The sequence below is a fragment of the Quercus suber genome, unplaced genomic scaffold (genome assembly GCF_002906115.3).
Source record: "Quercus suber isolate HL8 unplaced genomic scaffold, Cork oak 2.0 scaffold_566, whole genome shotgun sequence".
In the NCBI taxonomy this organism is placed as follows: domain Eukaryota; kingdom Viridiplantae; phylum Streptophyta; class Magnoliopsida; order Fagales; family Fagaceae; genus Quercus; species Quercus suber.
In genome coordinates this window covers 229,819-253,539 of record NW_027070011.1, presented here as the reverse complement: position 1 = coordinate 253,539, position 23,721 = coordinate 229,819, and the positions used below count along the sequence as shown (strand labels likewise).

The 23,721-nt window shown below is 33.7% G+C and overlaps 1 protein-coding gene and 1 long non-coding RNA gene across 2 annotated transcripts in view; one reads left to right on the top strand and one right to left on the bottom strand.

The window, feature by feature from the left end:
* LOC111991395 (uncharacterized) overlaps positions 1-23,721 on the bottom strand; it is a 98,551-nt gene that overhangs the window by 40,080 nt on the left and 34,750 nt on the right. The gene's annotated exons all lie outside the window — the stretch shown is intronic.
* LOC136063728 (uncharacterized) lies at positions 7,737-9,314 on the top strand. The gene is made up of 3 exons (XR_010625342.1): positions 7,737-8,088; positions 8,508-8,715; positions 8,843-9,314. It is a non-coding gene; the product is annotated as an uncharacterized LOC136063728 (long non-coding RNA).

The following is a 23,721-nucleotide window of genomic DNA, read 5'->3' as shown; positions in this document are numbered from 1 at the left end:
TTGGAGGACTTTAGAGGTGCTCTTGTGAGATTTAAAAGCTATTGTATCTTCCTCTTTCAAAATCACTACCAAAAATCATTCTTACATCATTAAATCTGATAGATCTGAAGTTGCTGCAACAAGATCAATAACTGTTGATGATCTAAACTTTCAAGAGTGGTTTGGAGTCACAAATTGGAGAGTTTGTGTTAATAAACCTTTGAGTAGGATCTCAAAGTCACAAGTGTGGGTGCTTATGTGCTGCTATTTTAAGAGAGAAGAAGTTTGTGGATTTGGAGCTTGCACATGGTCATGTCAATAAGTTACTACTGGAGGTAGCAATAGATTTAGAATTAAATCTTATTGTAAGAACTTCAATTCTCTATAATGGATTTGTTTTATCTTAGGGATAGGTAGGTCAAATCTTTTCCAAGTTTTTAACTTGAAACAGTTGGTTTCATTGGTTTTCCTGAGTCATCATATTGTGGTGTTCTTTATTTTCCTCTGCTTTGTATGATATGATTTATTATTGTTTAACCTAGACATTCTGGGCTTTTGCCCTTAATTTTTTTTTAATTTATTTAGTAATTTGCCCCTATTTCGAAACTATATAAGGATATGCCCCTGTTTCGATACTCGATTACCTAAAAATCGAGTTTCAATGAAATACTCGATTCGTAGAAAATTGAGTTATGCCTGATTAAACTTAAACAATAAAATGAAAAATAAAAATAAATAAATAATTAAATTTGCATGGAACTCGAGTTTCAGGAAATCGAGTTCCATGCAAAATTTTTTATAAGTGTCATTGCTCCATATTCAAGGAGACCTATAGTAGCGTTTTTAAGCCCTATAGCTGCGTTTTCCTGGAAAAAAAAATCCCGTAAGTCTAATTGCCCCATACTAGGTTTAGGGAGCCTTATTGTGGTGTTTTTAAGCCATATAGTGATGTTTTTAAGGCTTATAGCGGCGTTTTCTTGCAATTTTTTTTTTTATATATAAAGTCTGATTGCCCCATACTAGGTTTTGGGAGCCCTATAGTGGCATTTTAAAGCCATATAGTGACGTTTTTATGCCCTATAGCGGCATCTTCCTGCCAAAAAAAAAAAAATCTAATTGCCCCATACCAGGTTTAAGGCGCCCTATAGTGGCATTTTTAAGCTCTATAGTAACGTTTTTAAGCCTTATAATGGCGTTTTAAAGCTCGATTTCCATAAAATTGAGATCAATGCTTCTTTTTTTTTTTTTTTTTTTTTAAGTTTGATCAGATACTCGATTTTCTACAAATCAAGTATTTCATTGAAACTCGATTTTAAGGTAATCGAGTATCGAAACAGGGGCATATACTTATATAGTTTCGAAATAAGGGCAAATTACTAAATAAAAGAAAAAAATTAAGGGCAAAAGCTCAAAATGTCCTGTTTAACCTAAATCTAAATAATAAACCTAAGTGTCAACCTGGTTAATTAATTAGTTTAAACAATCTGTTTTAAGGGGTCTAAACAAACAAACACATTTCATGAAGCATCTTCCAAATTTCAACACCAAGTTTTTGACATGGTGTGAGTCCAGGAGGTAAGGATCTAGAAATGTCAGAAACACCACCAAATGTAACTCGCCATGTTAACTGTACACTTGCTATATTATGTTTTTGGGCAATCAATTCTCGAGTTAACTCTGATTTAGAAAACAGATTAAAACCCAATTTAAGGAAATCAGACAAGAAGAAAACTAATAGTGCAATTGCATTAAGCAAGCAATTGACATTAGGATAGTCTGGTTTTCAGGTGTAACCATCCTGTCTCTACCCCTATTGGAAAATTAGTTGATGACTAACTCTTAAGTCAACTTTATAATTCATCTGACATACTTGGTCAAATGCTCAAATGTTTTTAAATAAAACCATTTTTTGATTTCCTTACAAGATTGCAAAGCTTTATAAGTATTTGATTGCAGAGAGGAGAAAAGAATCACGTTTTCCTAAAATGGATGCTTGATTGATTTTTCTTTCTTGGTAGCGCTTCCAAAATGCAGCAGGTTAGCAAGTTCTGTTTTGCCAAAACCTAAAAGGGCACCAGTTCCCTAACTAATGTCAAACCTTGAGGCCACAATTCAAATCCATGCGGGTTGCAAAATACATCAGTCTGACTCTGTTCCCATATTAGTAGCTATATGCATCACGTACCAAAATATATAAATAAATGGTTTGTGNGGTAAGAGGTCCACAATTTTAATTGATTTGGTGAGTTGATCTAATTCCTCAAAGAGGAGATAATATTTATAACAATTTCTCACACATCATAATTTGAATTTTTTAGAAAATTTAGACATTGATTGATTTCTTCTAATCCAAATTAGCCAACTTGATTAATGAAATCGATTATGCAGTGGATTCTAATTTAGCGAACAGTGGGCACAATCATATCATAATTATATAATGTATCTGAAAATAAATTTGATACAGTGATATGATGGTTATGAAAGGAGATAGTGATATGAAAACCCTTCGTGGGTTTATCGATCACCACCAAATGGAAGAATTCAAAAGAGTAGAATGGAAGTACAACAATAAGAATATAACTCAATCCTAGAAATACTACTCAAAGTAGAATTTACTCACATGGCCACACAGCTCTAAACTAGTTTGACTCTTCTACTTTGTGAATATTTACAATGCACAAAGACCCAATTTGTGTTTAACACTACAATAACAACTTGATTGGTGAAGGTTTCTCCTACAGCTTCATTATAAACACCTCAAGATCTTCAATAAGATGTTGGAGATGATGCTTGGAACAAAACCTTAGCAGACATAGTTGCAACAATATCTCCTCTTCTCTCTATGTTTTCTCTATCATTATGATGACCTGAGATGAACTTGTGTACTTTCTGGAACCTTATATCTGAATCCCATGGCCAAGGTCATCATGGGCCTAATTTGAAAACTCAATTTCTCAAGGTTCAACCAATTGACTGGTGTTGAGGCATGGATCATGCATGCTATTATGAACTTCGATCAATCGAGCTACAGTTGAGGAAACTAGCAAACTTGATAGCTTCTTGAGTAATTCTTGAGCATCTTTTTATGATTTAGAATGTGATATTCAATCAGTTAACAAGACATTAAGGTGGTGTTTGGTATGGGGTAATGTTTTATGATTCCTAAGAATGTTGAAATATTTCCACATTTGGTTGCAAATCATATAAGGGAATTATATGCTAGGGATTTCTGAATTCTCACTCTACCCCCTTCTTGTAAAAATATGGATTTCCTTGAAATAGGTGGTATCAAGATTCCCAAACTTAAAAAAAATTACATTTGTTATAAATTGACAATTTTATCATTTTCTCCTTATCGTTTAACCAATGGAAATAAAACATAAAAACAAATCATCAATATCTCTTTATTTGTTTTATCTCTTCCCGCCACAACAACATAAATGCTAAAATAAAATAAAATATTATATCTCCTATTTGGGATTGGTTAGATGCTAAAATAAAATAAAATATTTATTTTCATAATCAAAACATGGTGTTATGATTTCCATAAAGAACACGATTTCATATAGTTATTTTTGTATTATACATGCCATTTTGAAATGTTAGACTATAGTTTTAATGAATTTGTCATAATTTATAATTTATATTTTTTCGTTATTATATATTTGGAGGAAATTAATAACAAAAATATTTGATGTTGAGTTTATAAATCTAAGGATAGATGAGAAAAAAAAATTCCTATAAGGTTCCTATGAATAAGCCAAATATAAGAATCTCATATTTGCGAGATTCTAATAGTTAAATCAGCAAACATAAAAATAATTATATTTTCAGGCATTCAAATTGCAAAATAAACTTCACATTCTAAAGAATTTGGATGCCGGAAGTTAATGTGAATTCTCCTATACCAAATGCCACCTAAATATTTACAACTTAAGTTACATTTGGACATATTTTTGAATAGTTTTCCAACATACATGGACACATGATGCTAACGATTTCCCCTTTTGACAATCCAGGAGAAAACACAAAACACAAGGAAACTTGACAGATTAATTGTATAATATTCATAATCTATATTTCATCTAACCACACATTATTAGCCACCCAAGACTTCTTCTATTTGTCAATTTTCCGTCTTGATTTTAAACAACGAGCTAGGCACCCCTTAGTTTTTGAAAATTTTCATTAATCTTCGTTTACACTTGGTAATAATTCAAAAAATTATAGAAAAATATATTCATAGGCCCCCCTTGGGAATTTGCCCTCTCAAAATTTAGAATGGGCTACTCAAATTTCAATCTAATCTAGTAAACGTTTAATCGAAAATTCTAACTTGGCAAAAAGAAAAAGAAAAAGAAAAAAAAAAAATCAAAAAAAAAAAAATTCCACCATCTGGCCCATTAATTAGCCCACGTTCCTCCAAAACCCCCCATTCACCTTTAATAAACAACATATATAAACACACACACACACCACACCACACACACACAAAATTAATATACTGTGTACTGTTCCAATTGCGCCGCTTGCGATGCCAGTCCACCACGCCGCCAATGTTCTTGATGGGAGTTCGTAACGCCATTCCTCGGCGGCACCACAGGACACTGCAGTAATTTTTTGTAACAGCTGCTAAACATTGCTGTCTGCTGTGAAGTAGTTCACTTTTGACCAACTAGTAGACTTCTAGACTTATCTAATACTGGATTGACAACATTTTTAGTATCTTTTTGAGGAACGAACGTTGATAAGGTTTTCAACATATATTTCTAAATTTCTTTGGTGTGCTCTAAAATTTTCCATATCAAGATTTATTTTAATCTATTCACATTGGCTCCCAATACATGTGTTTGCAAGTACTGCGTAAGAATAGCTTAGGGCCAATTCTACAATTGTTTAACAAAAGCTTTCCAATTACTAGTTAAGTAGTTCAAGACTAAGTGTAAATAGAAGGCTCAAAGCAATTTGTGGAGATATTTCTCATGATCTTATTTATGGCATTCGTAACTTTTTTATTGGAACTATACAAGGGCAACCAATATGTTTCTACCATGATCCTTATGTTGCAGAAGTACTAGCTAAAGTCTTAAGTTGAAATTCATTGTAGTCTTCCACAACTCAAATAGCTGGTTCATTATAGCCTTGACATTGGCAAAGCATATCGAATGTATGAGTAAAGTATTTTAACTTATTGATGATAAGTGGATATCATTCGATTTTCAATGTTTTGGTTGGTTTGCTACAATGTTTTTTGTGTCCCCTCTCTGTCTCTCTCTCTCTTCATATGTCTAGTAATTAGAATCATGTTTTGCAAGGAGCCTCCTGGATAATGACATTGTCCAGCTCTCCTCTTTCTTGTAATATAAAATAAATAATTAATTAATTAAAAAAAGTAAAAAACCCTAGAGTCATGTTTTATTTTTGGCATATGGTCTATATCCAATTCCTCAATGAGAAGAATACTCAAGAAATAAATGGTGTTAAACTCATGGTTTAATTTTTACATTGGATTGGATTACTCAAGGAATAAATGGTGTCATACTCAGTTCATTCTTGGATGTTTCATTTATTCAACAAATTTGATCAAATTTACTCCTCGTGCCAAATTCATTCATATTTAGGGGTAGCAATTTTTATCCATATTCATGAACCTGCCCATTATCCATCTTATTTGGATAAGTTTTAACTCAACTCATTTGAGTATTTGGATAAATGGATAAAGACCCATTTGGTTATTTAATTAGATGGGTCTAAATGGATAAATGCACTAATACCCACTAAACCTATCTAAAATTTAAAATTAAATAAACCCACTAATACCACAACCCATCTAAATTCTAAAACTAAATATCAGTATGATCTCAGTCTCACTTTCCTAGATTTTCTCATTATCCAAACACCTTAACCTTAACCTCTAGATTTCTAAAACCCAAACCATTTCTCTCGTATTTTCTTAGTAACCAAACAAAAGGAAATTCTAAGAGAGAGAACTGAGTGTACTTGTCACGGCGACGATGGCTTTGGAGTAGTTCGGCGGCGGTTTCTCCGGCGAGGCTTGGGAGAGTGGTATGGAGGTGTCTCGGGAGGGTTGCCGAGTTGTGTGGCCATGTGAGTAAATTCTACTTTGAGTAGTATTTCTAGGATTGAGTTATATTCTTATTGTTGTACTTCCATTCTACTCTTTTGAATTCTTCCATTTGGTGGTGATCGATAAACCCACGAAGGGTTTTCATATCACTATCTCCTTTCATAACCATCATATCACTGTATCAAATTTATTTTCAGATACATTATATAATTATGATATGATTGTGCCCACTGTTCGCTAAATTAGAATCCACTGCATAATCGATTTCATTAATCAAGTTGGCTAATTTGGATTAGAAGAAATCAATCAATGTCTAAATTTTCTAAAAAATTCAAATTATGATGTGTGAGAAATTGTTATAAATATTATCTCCTCTTTGAGGAATTAGATCAACTCACCAAATCAATTAAAATTGTGGACCTCTTACCGTGGTTCAAATTAACTAGAATTTATTTTAAGATAAAAAATATATATTTACAAGTATATAGCTAATTCTCACAGCCACAACTGCGATATCAGATCCCTAAAATTGTTTATGTAGTTTATTTATTTAATGTTCATATTTATCCATCATACATATAGCATTAATTTTATTGCATTTCATATTACCAATGGCTTTAGTAAGACTTAGGATAGAACCAAATTTCGTCAAAAGCTCGATATCTAGGACGTAATTTCGTCTAAAGCTCGATATCTAGGACCAAATTTCGTCAAAATTAAGCTCGATATCCAGGACCAAAAAATCATCAATTGTGCTCTCGTCTATACAGATGGACGATGACAAGCTGCTTCGCTATTCACTTTGCAAAGAAAGACCACGAAGGGATAAAAATAAAAATAAAAATAATAATAATAAAATAAAATTTATAAAAAAAAACAGTGTAGTGTTGGCCGAGGTCCCTCCAATGGTCAAGTTAGCTAGATTGGAGTGAAAAGAATCACTTGCTAAAATCAACCAGAGAATAAAATGGATAATAGTTGTGAGTATGAAAATGGGTACCCTTTCTCTTACTGTTGTGTGGGTTTCATAGTCCTCTTGTATTTATTCTTGTAATGAATATCCACATTTATGGGTCGGGAGACATTGGTCATAAGTATTAGGCTTTTATTGCCTTCAACTAGGGGTGTGCAAAAAACCGAAGAACCGAAAAAACCGCTTCAAACCGGCCGAACCGATGTAAAAATTTCGGTTCGGTTTCGGTTCGGTTTTTGGTGTCAAATTTTAATACACCGAACCGACCGAACCGAACCGAAATATTATTATATAATAATATCTTTAATATATTATTATATTATATTATTATATTAAATATAAAATATTTTGTAAACAGCTACTCTCTACCGGATATTTTCAAAAAAAAAAAAAAGTTTGCTTTTCAACAGTTGGCAGTTGGCAGTTGGCAGATGCATGCTTTGCCAGCTTTGCTTTGGGCAGTGGGCAAAGTCCAATCAATGATCAATCAAGAAACTAAGTTCAAACAAAGTAACCAAACTAAGTTATCAAGTGACTAAAGGGAAACTAAGTTCAGTAAGGTTTTCTTTTTTTTTCAGTCATCACTTCAAAGTTTTAAATTTCAAATGATCCAGACAACATTTTAAAATTTATTAGATTTTAATCACCTATAATTAAACTAGCTAATTATATAATTAAACTAATTAAACTAAAATTAATTGAACTATAAAAGGAAAAAGTGGAAACCCTACCCTACATACCCAGCCCACTCTTTCATTTTCACTCTCAGTCTCAACCTTGCACTCTCAAACATTCACAGTTTCAGACCTCAGGCCGCCTTACTTCTGCCTCTCACACTTTCCACTCCTTCCTTCTGCCGTCGCCTCCACACGCCGCCCTCTCCACGATCATCGGCTTCACACGCCGCCCTCACCCTTTCACTCTCCAACATTCAGATTTCAGACCTCAGGCCGCCCCACTTCCTACCTTTCACACTTTCCACTCCTTCCCTCTGCCGTCGCCTCCACACGCCACCTTCTCCACGATCATTGGCTTCTCATCTCCCACGGTACGTCTTCCCCACACTTTCACTCTCCCTCTGCCGTCGACATCACACTTTCACTTTCACTTTCACGCCGCCTCTCTGTTTTGTGTTTGTCTTTTGTTTGTGTTTGTGTTTGTCTTTTGTTTGTGTTTCTCTGTGTTTGGTGTTTTAGGTTTTGAAAATAGAAATCTTGATACCGTGACCCACTCTCTGTTTTGTGTTACTCTGTGTTTTGTGTTACTTTGTGTTAGTGGGTTTTGTGTTTTAGGTTTTAAAAATAGAAATCTCGATACCCTCTGATCTATCTTTATGAAATTACCTATACTCCCATAATTACACTTTTGCAATGATTATCTGGATTGCTTCTAAATCAATTTCTTTAGATTTTGCTAAACTGTTGCAATGGTTATATAATAATTCAATTTTATTCCTTGATTTTCCAGGGGAAAGAATAGCTTTATGTTGACACCTGTAACATTTATAGTAATCAACTCCATCAGTGCAGTCAGTGAACCCTACAACGACAAATATATTGATTCTTGGCCTGCTTTAGATGTGCACAATGATGCTGCTCCAGATACTATTTCTTCAGGACTGATTTCTGATTTGATTCAAAGAGTGGATTGCAAGCCAATGAGGTTTCGTTGCAGGGTAAGTTGCTTTTTGCTATCAATCTATACGAGTTTTAAGCAGGTTAAATTCATCTCCTTACTACACCCCCAAATGTGTGTTCTCAGACAGATGAAGCTTACTCATATTGTGCCATTGGTTGTTACAGGTTGTTGCTATCCATGTACTGGTTTGGAGAAGAGAAGGAATGTAAAACATGATGATTTACAATCAAAAGATACCTCCAGGACACCCTTTGTTGACATCCCATTTGCTGGTTTTGTTTTGGGTAAGTCATTTCTCTATTTGCAGAAAATATTATAATATGATGACATTATTAAGAGTTAAGGCCTTTAGTGTTATGAAAGCTATGGCTAGTTGACACTACTTGATTGCTTCTCATAGCCAGGATGAGAGATTGCAGTGGGTTCTTTACAGCTCCTTGTTTTGGTGATATTGTCTTGTGGTATCTAGGCATAGCATTTTAGGCTTCTCCTCCTCATCCCTGTATATGATGACATTGACATATAGCCAATTTATTTTGAGTCTTTGGCTATAATGCTATGTAGGTATTGACATATGGACAATGTGGACATTGATATATTACTAATGAAGTAACTAAATATGTACTAGTTATTTTATTCTGACTTGTACAATTTATTTTTTTAATCTTGTTTGTATTTGATGGGTGTTTGTAACAAGTTACAGCTAAGTTTGAGGCTTTGAGCACTAGAGCAATTTTTTGCTCTAGATTATTTCTGAATTTATGAATCTGTGTTGACAGGTTGTGTTTGTGCAAATGTATTTTGGACAGGTTATGAATTTATGATAGGTTGTGATTTATGAATTTACTATATATGTGTTGTATTTTTGGATTTATGAATCTGTAACAAGTTATTTATTTATTTATTTATTTTTGTGGAAGAATTTGCTATTATGTGTATTTCTGGGTTTATGTTGAATAAAAGCCTGGATTTATGTTGAGTAAAAGCAGCAGGTTTTGATTATGTGTATTTCTGGATTTATGTTGAGTAAAAGCAGCAGGTTGTGATTATGTGTATTTATGGATTTATGTTTGAGTAAAAGCAGGTTGTAATTTTTTTTTTGTTTGTAAAATGTTTTATGGATGTGTAAAAAGGCCCAAAAATGGCCAAAATAATAAAGGCCCGAATCTGGGCTATAAGGGCCAAAACAGAAAGCTAAAAAAGGCCCAAAGATGGCCATTGCCAAAATAGAGAATGCCCAAATCTGGGCCACAACTGGTTCCTAACAAAGGCCCAAAACAGGTTTTTGAAAAAGACTTAATGGTTCCTAACAAAGGCCTAAAACAGGTTTTTAGAAAAGACTTAATTAGAGCATAAAAGACCATAAAAAAATAGACTTGAATACTGCATTTTAAAAAAAAAAAAAAGCCCAAACAGAAAAGTTTAAAAAAAATCGAAGGCCTAACTGGCCCAAACTCCAGGCCCAAAAACCGAAACCGACCGAAAAACAAACCGAAACCGAAACAAACCGAAACCGACGGTTTTTCAATTATTTCGGTTGAGATTTTCAAAAACCGAAAATTTCGGTTTCGGTTGGCCGGATTAGAAAAAACCGACCGAACCGGACCGATTACAGCCCTACCTTCAACAATAATTTGTTCATTGGAGTTCATACGTTACTCTTCAACTATCACCTGTATTTAATGTCATTTATAAGTTTGTCCATCTGTCTAATGGACGACTATTTCAAATTTACACTCATCAGAAAGAAATTGTGCAAAACGACTCCAAAATAAAATAATAAAGATGTATATCATTGCAAAATAGTAGGCCCTCACTAATATTGAAAGGTTTACAAAGACCAAATCTTAATATTAGGAAATTTAGACCCCGGTTGATAAAATTAACAAGTTTTAAATCCAAGTTGTTAATCACATTTATTATGAACAAACCTTGTTAAAACAAACAAACATCAATATCATGTCAAAATCATGCAGCGGAAAAATAAATAAGACAAGATATGATCACCCAAGAAAACCAATGAAACAAACTAGTTTCACAGTAAAAAATCTGGGGAAAAACCTTCCCGAAAAGCAATCTACTATAGTAAAGAGAAGTTTCAAATATAGTACAAAATCTTTGTCCCTAGACTCTACAATCTCCATAGATAATGTAAGGTTGAATTTAATCAACCATCTAATTGGCTTTATTCCGTGACGAATTTACTTGTAATTTAGCACTTAGTAAATCTGTATTTAGGTGGGAAAATTGTAAGGGTAGTGTGTGAGAAGATGTGAAGAAAAGCTCAAGAGTGTGCAAGAAAAACAGAGTCTCGCGACTAGGACTCGTGGGTAGTTCACGACTGGCAAGCCTCGAAAGGCAGTCACGTGAGAGGCACACTGGGAAGCTGAAGGGTCGCGCTAGCTGTTAGGCTATAATGAAACTTATTCATGTTGTGGAAGACCATGAATTTTGACTTAAGATTCTAGTGCTACTACAAGATAAGGGTTGCAACAATAAGAATAATGGTAGCAACAAATTATTGGTTGCCCTTTTGTGCTTCCAATATAAGCTACAAATACCATAATTACGATCTTAAGAAACTTTCCCACAAATTTCTTTGAGCCTGCCATTTGCATTTAGTCTTGAACTTCTTCCACTAGTCTTTGGAGAGCTTTTGTTTTGTTTTGCTTTTGATTTTGTTTCTCTTTTTTTTTTTTTCTTTTTTTTTTTTTTTTGAGAAATAACACAGGGAGACCTTTATTTATGTTCAGAAGAAGTGAGGTCTTTTGTGCAAGTGATAGTAGTTTATAGAACAATGACTAATAGTGGTCTAGTTCAATATACCAATTAGAAGTATCAGTTTTCATGATCATGAAAAATCATCATAATAGATATGTTATAGTCTAATTATATGAACTACCTAGTCCCATGACTAACTACAAACTTGAATTTATGACAGGAAATGAATGCCTTGGAACTAGGATAGGAAACCAATGTTTGTGTCCTCGTAGATTCTTGAAGTTGAGTCATAGCCATATTATGATGCTCACAATTAAAATTCTAACAATAAATTCCCATTTAAAGTAAATTTGTCATGCCAAGAATGCTGTCACGTTGCACTATAATTTGAGATTCTGTTCTCACAACCACCAATCAAAATTTTGAATGAGAAGTCTATGTGGAAGGCATGAAGCTTTTCTGAAATTATTTAAGTTTCCCTATAAATACCTCAACCGCATTGCATAGTGCGAATATCAAATAGTCAACGCTGCTTATCTAAGCGTCATGCATGAAGATTGAAGAGACCGCGAGTGAATTTGAGCCAAGGATGACTTGCCCATATATGCAGCAAACAATTTGCCTTCTCTAGGCTTACGGGCAAGTTGTCCTTGGCTCTACTTCACTCTCTTTTGTCTCAAGCAACACTCCCAATCGTGTGCCAATCCTAGTACACCATAGAACAGCGCGCTCACACACACACGGTGGTTGTTATTTTAATGAAAATTATGCAGAGTCTTCTAGTCTTATGGCGCTTATAAAGTCTGGTTATGATAGATTCTACCTTGGCTGACGCTTATATACGCATACTATCGTTTGGCTGTTATGATCGATGTGTTGCAAAGAAGGGTTCTAAAACACAATATATAACTGAATTTGTGTCAATTTTTTCTTTTTTTTTTTGGAGAAAAAATTTGTGTCAATTAAAAAAAGAAAAAAAGAATAAGAGAGAAAGCCAATGAAAATTACATAATAAGAATAACACGCTCAATTACAAACGAATTTTTATTTCAAAGATAAATTATACGTAGAAACAATTAAAACAAGTGCAATTTTATCCAGCAAAGGGTTCTTATGCCAATAAGATTTACTCGTATTAATTAAGTTCCCAAGAGTTCATGTACATATTTAATAGTAGTTTTTTCAATTTAATGTTTGTCAAATAAATATATAACACAATTTAATGTCTGTGTATAAATAAACTTCCTGTGAGGTTTCCTCGTAAGTTTTAAATCTCACATTTTTCTTAAGTCAACGTTCTAGTATATATGTTCGAATTTGGTTTTCATAGTTACAAAAAATATTTGTTAAAATAGAAGAAATAAACGACATCGTTTCAGCTAGTCCCCAGGCAAGAAGCTTAAAATGCTGCCATTTATATTTGCTAACTAAAAGACCCACGCGTGTTTCCAGCTTTCTCGCCCAAACGATCACGTTTAGTGAGATGTCGTTCTCAAAGAGCTGTTGGTTTCAGAGTTTGATACAGTCCAAAAGTTTGTTAGCGGAGAAGCAAGAAAAGTGGTTAGTTTGATCCAGATATTTTATTCTGTAAATAGTGAGATCAGAGGGTATATATTGAGAGTTCATTGTATTCATTATTCAAGCAAGAAATACAGTGATATAATTCTCGTTTTTTGATTTCTCTCTCAAACTCTCTTTGTTTTCACAATTGTTCTTACTGTTCTTGCTTGATCCTGTTTGTTGTTTACACATTCAATCTCAGTTCCATTACTGTTGGATTGTATAGCTTCTAGAATTTTACAATGTTAACTATGTTAGTTTAAAGTAATTAGAACTCGCCAATAATTTGTTGCTGATCTATTACTTGGCATCTCTTGAGATATTCTATGGTATCTAACTATCTAGATTCAAATCTTTCCTCTCCATTGTAACTATATAATTATCCAAAAAAAAAAAAAATTTAATTAGAAGACACCATCTTTTTGGATGAACAATCCAACAACAGACAAATGCTAATTTAAATAGGGTTGATAATTAAATTTGGAACTTTTTTTTTCTATAAATTCTCTTATTTGACTTTGAATTTACAAATACTTATTAATTAAATGTATCATATATAAATTGTGCGGAAAGTTTATGTGAATTGTACAAATTAGCAACTAAAGAAAGAAAATTAATTAAAGGGGCTTAAGGTAGGTACCAAGATCATGAAATTAAAGTACACTAGACTTAGAGGAAAGTTCTAAAATCAAAATGGATTATAGGGCACAAATCTCAACATCAGCTACCGAAACTCACCAATTAATTTGAAACTTTGATACTCTAAGCAGTGGACACGAGTTTTCTCCACTCCTAGTCTGCTAGGAAAAATTTAGATGCAAATTCATTTTAATCAATTATTCAAATTGATTAACTAGTCAAATTATGCAATGGTCTAACTGAGTTCATAGTTGGCACAACCATATCGCAAAAAAACAAAGTGCATGCAATGGAAAATAAATTTGACACAAACGATATGGTTACAATGAGAAATCTAACGAGAAAAAGAAGAATGAGTGGTTTGAAGGGTCACCCCCAACTTGAAGAATTTACTATAGTAGAATGGAAGTGATGTAGAACAAACCGCCATGACCTTCTTCGACCATCAAGGGCACTTGAAATCGCACAGGGTAAAGAAGCAATAGTAGAAATCATTTGGGCAATGGAGTTGGAATTGTATCAAATTTGGCATGCTAAAAAAAAAAAAATGGTGCTTAGGCCCCGAGAATAGTGATTTTGCCTGTTTTAGTCATTTTGGTTTCCTTAATAACTTTTAGCTCAAAAGTCAGAATAATGTCCCACTTGTTTTGAAATTACTCTTAAGATCAGTAGTTTATGATTTTGCATTTAACTCAATTTTGGCATTTTTGGTAAAATTCGGTATTTTGCCGTCTAATCTTGTGATTAGTGCAAATTAAGGTTTCGAACGGTTTCCTAATCGTCTTAGGGTTTTATTTCTTTCAAATTTATATGTTTTGTAACCTCCAAAGGTAGATCAGATTATTATAATTAATAAAATTCAAATTTTTATTAAACTTTTCTCTAGTAGATTCAAGATCTATCACCTTGTGGATTCAAGGATCTCTCGTAAACTCGATGTTTATTACTAGAAAACTAACAATTTAGTTTCAGTTCCATCAAAGAGAGTATCGTTTATGCTTTCTTCAAGCTTTCGCGACATCAGGAAGTTTACAATACAAAAATATAAATTTGTAGTACAACAGACTTGGTCTATGGTGATCAAATCTAGTGAGGAAAAAACATTTGACTGCCAAATAGCAACATTTAGTGAAGAAATAAAAAAGTCATCGCCAAATATTAAAAAATGCTTAACAATGATGAGGAGATCGTGTTTTCATTGCTTAAGATATTACAAATGGCAATAAAAATTCTTTAAAAACTAGCACCAAAGAGATTTTTAGGCCAGATGTCTATGACAATGTAATATTTTGTTGCACAAAGTGGGATCTAGTGAGACGAAAATATTCATTGCGAAATATGAACAATAGGTGATTGAACACTAATTTCATCGCCCAATATAAAAAACAATTATTATCATTGGTGACCAAATTCTTTTTCTTCTCCTATAAATCCCTAAAAATTAAGGCTTGTGCAATCTGTTTGAGTATATATAGTAAGTACTCTGTACCTAAATATTTGTAAAATTATTTATCGAAATTGATGATGCTTGATGTTGTGGTAGTTTGCTGAGTAGGAGCATGGAGCTATAAGGTAGTTTAAGTTGATATTAGAAGTGTTGATTATTTTGTGTATATTTGTTTGATGTTGTGGTGGGTCATTTGTTGGAGGATGGTGCTATAAGGTAGTTTAAGTTGATATTAGGAATGTTGATTATTTTGTGTATATTTGTTTGATTATTAAAGTATATATATTTTTATAAATTGGAGTATGGAAAGCATTAACCAATTTTTTAACTTTCGATCCCTTTTGAATTGAATGTGAAATATAATAAGTATAGTGATAGTGTGAAATAGTAACTTCTTAATATCTCCTTGATGAAAATAGAAAAGGAATATGTTTCATTCATGTGCACAAGTTTAGAGCTGTCTTATAAAAACTCGTTGGATTAGTGTAATTTATTCCGACAAGGCTCTTCTTAATTTTCTTGTTTGGACAATTCATAAATATTTAGAAATCTTGTTGCATTAATGCATATATCTATGTTGTGGTTAACTGCTTATTGCTTAAATTGTCACCTCTCACGGATTTCATGTAGCAAATCCTCTTGTTCTCGGGGTACATACTAGGAGGGGTATTACAATATGCCTCATCTACGTCGTGTACTTGGGAAACTAAGCAGAGATGCTACTGGATTTCCGTTGGAGATGGATGAAGTGGTACAACGTGATAGCATTCTTGGCATGCTACTAGATTTTACTTTTAAAGGCTTTACAATGCCTCGGAACTGGGACAAGAAATAAATCTTGGTGTCCTTGTGGACTCTTAAAGTTGGTAATAACCTTATCATGATTCTCATAATTAAAATTCTAAGAATAAATTCCCATTTAATGTGAATCTCGCAAGCCAAGAATGTTATCACGTTGCAATATAATTTTGAGATTCTATATTCTCACAACCACCAATCAAAATTTGAGTGAGAAGTCTAAGTGGAAGGCTAGAATCTTTTCTATAATTATTCGAGTTTGCCTATAAATACCTCAACCGCATTGCAGAATTCAAATATCAAATAGACATTGCAGCTTATCTAAGCGTCATGCATGAAGATTGAAGAGACAGCGAGTGAATTTGAGCCAAGGATGACTTGCCCAGTTGCCCATATATGCAGCAAGCAATTTGCCTTTCTTGGCCTCTGAGTAGGTTGTCCTTGGCTCGAATTCACTCTCTTTGTCTCAAACAACACTCCTAATCGTGAGCCAATCCTAAGTGCACCAAAGAACCGTGGCTTAGATAAGGCTATAACATCTGCCCGCTCACACACACACTGGTTTTTATTCTAATAACAATTATGCAGAGTCTTCTAATCTTTTGGAGCTCATAAAGTCTGGTTTTTATAGGTTCTACCTTGGCTGATGCTTACATAGACAGACACTGTCGTTTGGCTGTTATGATCGATGTGTTGCAAAGAAAGGTTCTAAAACACTATCTATAATGAATTTATGTGTCAAATAAAAAAAAAAGAAGAAAGCCAACGAAAATTATATAATAAGAATAACAAGCTCAACTGCAAACGAATTTTGTTTCAAATATAAATTATACGTAGAAAGAATCAAAAACAAATGAAATTTTCCAACAACTGGTTCTTAAGCCAATAAAATTTCACTCGTATTAATTAAGTTCCCGAGTGTTTCTGTACATATATATTTGTAGTTATTTCTATTAATGTTTGTCAAATGTATTTGTAGTTATTTCTAATAATGTTTTCCCCTGTTGTTGCCTCGATCAGAGAATTCTATACTCAAATCTCTCTGTTTATTCTGAGGATACAGGTAGTCATTATTTGACTACTTGGATTAGAGGTAAAGAGTTTAGGATAACAAAACGTGTAGTTTTTGAAGCTTTAGGTGTACCTTTAGTTCGTAGACCCACATATCCAACACTGAGTGTCCTCCTATAAATGATGTGATGTCTTTACTTTGTGGAAAATCAGTAACTCAGGGATCTGAACCAACGATAAACTCAAGTGAGTTTACTGAGCTTAACTATCTTTACTTAAGGATAGCCTGTCATAACATCTTCTCTATCTCTCACATTCACACCATTCCTTTAGACAGATGTGCTTTCCTTTATGCTTTTGTCACAAATGTGTCCATGTGTTTTCCTGCCCTATTCATTCAAACCATTGTTGAGATTTATAGGAGTAAATCTAAAGCACAAAGCCTATTCTTTCCTGTATTTATATATACGGTGTTTAACTTTCTAAGGTTAGAAGACTTTCCTGCTCTAGACTTAGTTCATAGCATTGCCTCTATAAGAGCCACTTTTCTCAGACAGTGACAAACTTAGAAAAAGATTGTTGAACCAAGCACTGGGACTTCAAAGAGACCAAGAGGTAAAGCTTCTACTGCAGCTCCTACCTCTAGTGATCAGCTTGCTACTGAGGAGGTTCATGTGGATCCTACTACAGCTGTGGATCCTGCTGGTGATGATGATACTATTGAACCTATAGTTACCCCTCCTCTCTCACTCCATACTATGATGGAGACCTTTATGACTGCTCAGGCGGCTCATGAACAGCTTATTGATGAGCTACTCACTAAGGTTGCTACCTTGAGAGCAGATTTTGCCAAGTATAGGAGTGCTTTTCCACCTCCTCCACTCTCTAATCCTTGATAGTTGCCTTTGGCAGTGCATAATAGAAAGTGGGGAGTAGGATTTAGGATAGGTTCTTGTACTTATGGGGAGAGCAGGGAGAGATTTTGCATTCAGGAGGAGTAGTTTTAGTTATTGATGAGAGATTTTGATGTGTATTTTTATTCTCATTGATTTTGATGTATATTCACTTTTATTGTTCCTTTTTCACAAACATTGTTGGGTTCGTTGATTATGATAGCTTATTTGATGTTTATTCATTTGATATTCTATCTATCTCTTATATTTTGTGAATTCAAGTTCAGTTTTTATATTTTGGATTTATACTGTAATTTCCATACATGCATTTATGGTTTGCTTTATGTGTTTTAGGAATTTACAAGTTAATTCGTTCTCATTTGTTGTTTATTCTAGCAACTAATAGTTAGTGGATTGTGACAGAATCATATTTGGGCAACAATGTGTAAGTTAGGCTAATTCTTGAATTGAGCAATTCTTTTTTAATTGTGTTTTCTCACGGATTGCTAAAGGGAGAGGTTGTTAGATTCTAAATATTTAGTATTAAATGTTTAGAATTTCAACTTGTACATGTTGACAAACTAAGAATAAAAACATGTCTAGGATAGGTGTTAGACATTGCTCAAAGTTGTTCATGTCAAGACTCAAGAATATATAAGCTACAGGAAAAAAAATTTTAATTTTCTATGAAGCTAGACCAATCGAAGGATGAGGCTCAACTTATCAAATATTGTGGAAAAATAATTTCTGCAGAATTTTACACAGGCCTAAGCCTGCAAAAACGTTTAGGGTTTCAGTCCAACACTCTTACATATAAAATGAAAACCCTAGCCACATTTTGAAGACTCTTGGAGGACTTTAGAGGTGCTCTTGTGAGATTTAAAAGGTATTATGTCTTCCTCTTTCAAAGTCACTACCAGAAATCATTCTCACATCATTAAATCTGATAGATCTGAAGTTGCTGCAACAAGATCAATAACTGTTGATAATCTAAACTTTCAAGAGTGGTTTGGAGTCACAAATTGGAGAGTTTGTGTTAATAAACCTTTGAGTAGGATCTCAAAGTCACAAGCGTGGGTGCTTATGTGCTGCTATTTTAAGAGAGAAGAAGTTCGTGGATTTGGAACTTGCACGTGGTCGTATCAATAAGTTACTACTGGAGGTAGCAATAGATTTAGGGTTAAATCTTATTGTAAGAACTTCAATTCTCTATAATGGATTTGTTTTATCTTGAGGATAGCTAGGTCAAATCTTTTCCAAGTTTTTAACTTGAAACTGTTGGTTTCATTGGTTTTCCTGAGTCATCATATTGCAGTGTTCTTTATTTTCCTCTGCTTTGTATGATATGATTTATTATTGTTTAACCTGGACATTCTGGGCTTTTGCCCTTAATTTTTTTTTTAAAATTTATTTAGCAATTTGCCCCTATTTCGAAACTATATAAGGATATGCCCCTGTTTTGATACTTAATTACTTAAAAATCGAGTTTCAATGAAATACTTAATTCATAGAAAATTGAGTTATGCCTGATTAAACTTCAAAAAAAAAATAATAAATAAATAAATAAATAAATTTGCATGGAACTCGAGTTTCAGGAAATCAAGTTCCATGCAAAATTTTTTATAAGTGTCATTGCTTCATATTCAAGGAGACCTATAGTGGCGTTTTTAAGCCCTATAGCCACGTTTTCCATGAAAAAAAAAATTTCCCGTAAGTCTAATTGCCCTATACTAGGTTTAGGAAGTCTTATAGTAGTGTTTTTAAGCCATATAGTGATGTTTTTAAGGCCTATAGCGGCGTTTTCTTGCAAATATATATATATATATATATTTTTTTTTTATATGAACTTTGATTGCCCCATACTAGGTTTTGGGAGCCCTATAGTGATATTTTAAAGCCATATAATGACGTTTTTATGCCCTATAGTGGTGTCTTCCTGCCCAAAAAAAAAAAAAAAAATCTAATTGCCCCATACCAAGTTTAGGGCGCCCTATAGTGGCATTTTTAAGCCCTATAGTAACGTTTTTAAGCCTTATAATGACGTTTTAAAGCTCGATTTCCATAAAATCGAGATCAATACAATTTTTTTTTTTTTTTTTTTAAAGTTTGATCAGATACTCGATTTTCTACAAATCGAGTATTTCATTGAAACTCGATTTTAAGGTAATCGAGTATCGAAACGGGGGCATATACCTATATAGTTTCGAAATATGGGCAAATTACTAAAAAAAAAAAAATTAAGGCCTAGAATGTCCTGTTTAACCTAGATCTAAATAATAAACCTAAGTGTCAACCTGGTTAATTAATTAGTTTAAACAATCTGTTTTAAGGGGTCTAAACAAACAAACTCTTTTCATGAAGCATCTTCCAAATTTCAACACCAATTTTATGACATGGTGTGAGTCCAGGAGGTAAGGATCTAGAAATGTCAAAAACACCACCAAATGTAACTCGCCATCTTAACTGTACACTTGCTATATTATGTTTTTGGGCAGTCAATTCTCGAGTTAACTCTGATTTAGAAAACAAATTAAAACCCAATTTAAGGAAATCAGACAAGAAGAAAACCAATAGTGCAATTGCATTAAGCAAGCAATTGACATCAGGATAGTCTGGTTTTCAGATGTAACCATCCTGTCTCTCCCCCTATTGGAAAATTAGTTGATGACTAACTCTTAAGTCAACTTTATAATTCATCTGACGTACTTGGTCAAATGCTCAAATGTTTTTAAATAAAACCATTTTTTGATTTCCTTACAAGATTGCAAAGCTTTATAAGTATTTGATTGCAGAGAGGGGAAAAGAATCATGTTTTCCTAAAATGGATGCTCGATTGATTTTTCTTTCTTGGTAGCGCTTCCAAAATGCAGCAGATTAGCAAGTTCTGTTTTGCCAAAACCTAAAAGGGCACCAGTTCCCTAACTAATGTCAAACCTTGAGGCCACAATTCAAATCCATGCGGGTTGCAAAATACATCAGTCTGACTCTGTTCCCATATTAGTAGCGATATGCATCACGTACCAAAATATATAAATAAATGGTATGTGCAACTAAAATGGTTACAAACCTCTTCTTCAGATACTTTGACCAATCTTTCCTGTTGTTGATCCCACCTACGAACAATTACCTGTTGCAACCATTTACATGAGGAACATCATTCTTGGTGCCAATTTTCCAGCTCTTTTGAAAATAGCTTATTGTTAAATCTAATCAATTATTGGCAAAATGAAGTGGCCTTTGGTTAAATCTAAACAATTATTCTCTAGTTACAAGGGTGTATCACATTTTTAAAAAAGCTCACTTTATCTAAGCTTTCATGCTTAAAAAGGCAAGCGCACTATAACCTTATTGTTATGCAATGGCAGGATGCCAGAAGGAAACTAAGCTGAAAATGACAACATAAAGATGTCAATTACTTGTTTCTATTTTATTCTCTCAGCCACAATTTTATACAAACTGTGTCAAAAAGAAGTTTTTCTCTCTCTTCATCTTTCTTGAACATTTAATAACATGGGCTGATTTACCTAATTATTTGTATAATAAATCATGATGGCCTCTTATTTTTACAGTTCAAACGCGTGTTCCAACAAGAACATAAAGATTTGACAATAAAGTAACCTGGTGGATGAAGCATAATAAAGAAAATGAGAAGCAGGAGGAATCATCTTGATGCCCTTAAAAGCAGGTCCAACGGAAAACATCTGCCCACATTGATTGATTGATTGATGAATAAATATAAGTAAAAGCAAACAGAACAAAGAAGAATATAGTATTAGTAATAGTACCTGACAATGCCAGTATGATGAAGCAAACGAGGATTGATTAGAGCTGTGTATGTTTTGTCCACACCTACATAGCTTAGGTTCGATGGGTCCTACGAATAAAAGGTGTTGGACTCGCTTGGTGACATTAGTCACTAGTTGTCCCTACATGAAATGGAAGTGTTTACAACCACGAGGCGTTTTTTGGGTTCNATTTTTACAGTTCAAACGCGTGTTCCATCAAAGCCTCATTTCAAACATAGAGAAAATAGTTATTAATGAAATTGGAAAAGATCTAGATCCTCTATCTAGGAGCACGGATGCATCAAATGGTTGAAGCGTACAATTAGGATATGTTTTGGACCCAGAAACAGCTCCACCATGACCAGATATGAGTCCTATACATTCAGACCATCACTGGATACTTCAGTGATACAACAAGGACACGGCCATGACATGTTTGGGGCTATAACGAAATTTTCTTAATAAGAACCGGGTTTATAAATACTCTTTAAAATACTTTGGGATTCAAATATTAGACAAAGAGGATATAACTGCATTGTTTTTTAAAAATATTTTGAAGGAACGAATAATACATCTAATGATTTGCTTTAGGGATATGAATGAATAGTGTATGTTGTGGAAAAGAGAATACGTCATGAAAATAAAAAGAAGTAGCCTAAGAATAGCAATGGTATAATATCTACATATGAGTTGACTTTATGAAGGAGTTGATAGAGTTACTATCGGTAAGACCCAATACAAAAGACCACTCATAAAGAAAACTAATGAAGGATGCTTTTATTTGAGAAGACGTGCACTCCACATTTTCAAAAATATGCAGATTTCGTTCTCTCCATATAGTCCACATCAAGCATAAAGAAATAAGATTCCAGATATTCAAATTTAGTCCACACAATAAATCGAAAACCTTTTTTTGGGTAAAACCCACTGAACCCCAAACATCCTAAAGATAAAACTCCATAACTCAAAATCTATGCTACAACAAATCAAGAGGTGATTCATAGTCTCCCCGCTGTAGCAGCACATACAACGCCTACTCACCATTGAAAAGCCTACCTTGATGAGATTCTTAGAGAAAATCCTTATAGTATATGCATTTAACAAATGGAATGTTAGGACATATATGTTTTAATTTGTTTAAGAACATATGTCACTTAGTTATGTATATTGGCTAATCATTTGACAAAACGCACTCTGCTTGTAATTGGGTAGTTCTAGGTGTTTTTATACTTCAAGAAACAATGTTTCAAGCTCAAGTGTTGAAGCCATCAAGTCTGTCCAAGAAAAAGCAAGTTGAAGTGCAGGATTTTAAATCTCGACACCTCTCGATAGCTACCTCGACACCTGCTATCTGTCGAGAATTAAAAAATCAGAATTCCAATCTGATTTTCTGGGGATCCGTGAATATGTTTTTGGGCTTTCTTTTCTTCTAACCCTAAAACATATAAAAGGATTATTTTAAGAGCCGTTTTGGAAGACACAAGTTGTATTATCATTGAGCAATCTCTGTTTATGCAAATTGTGCTCAACAGACAAGGTTCTTAACCTAGTTCATCTTCCATAAAGAAGTTGCTGTGTATTTGCACCATAGGGTTTTATGACCAAGCATCTTCCTGCTATTCATCACGTGGATGAACTGAAGAACTTTGCAGCCAACCTTTCTTCCTCAAGTTGGTGTTCTAAAGTCGCGTACTTGGATCCGCGCATTGGTTAGTCACATACTTGGGAGCCGTGCATCAAAGGTGGAGACTGTCACTACAGATCAAGTCCAATTGGATATTGGGGTAAGGGTTCAACTGTAGGTTGGTAAGGTACTTGGGATTCCTTTCTTGTAACCGCTTGATTTGATAATAGTAGAGTTTCAGGAGTGGTGACCTGAAAATTACCCGGTGGAGTTTTTGCCGTTAGGGTTTTCCTCATTCGTAAACAAATCACCGTGTTATTTATTTTTCCGCTGCATAATTAGTATTTGGTGATTTGTTTGTGCTTCCACGTATTTGCATGTTAAATTGATTAATTAATAACTTGGCTAATTAATTAATTAATTAGGGTTAATCACAAGGATCATTCAGATTGTGACCAAACATGGAAAAATGAAGCCACCTCATCAATCTCTCAATCGTTAAAAATTCTTACGAATTCCACATGCCAATTCCTACTCTGCCCCTCCACCTGTCTCTCCAACAGTG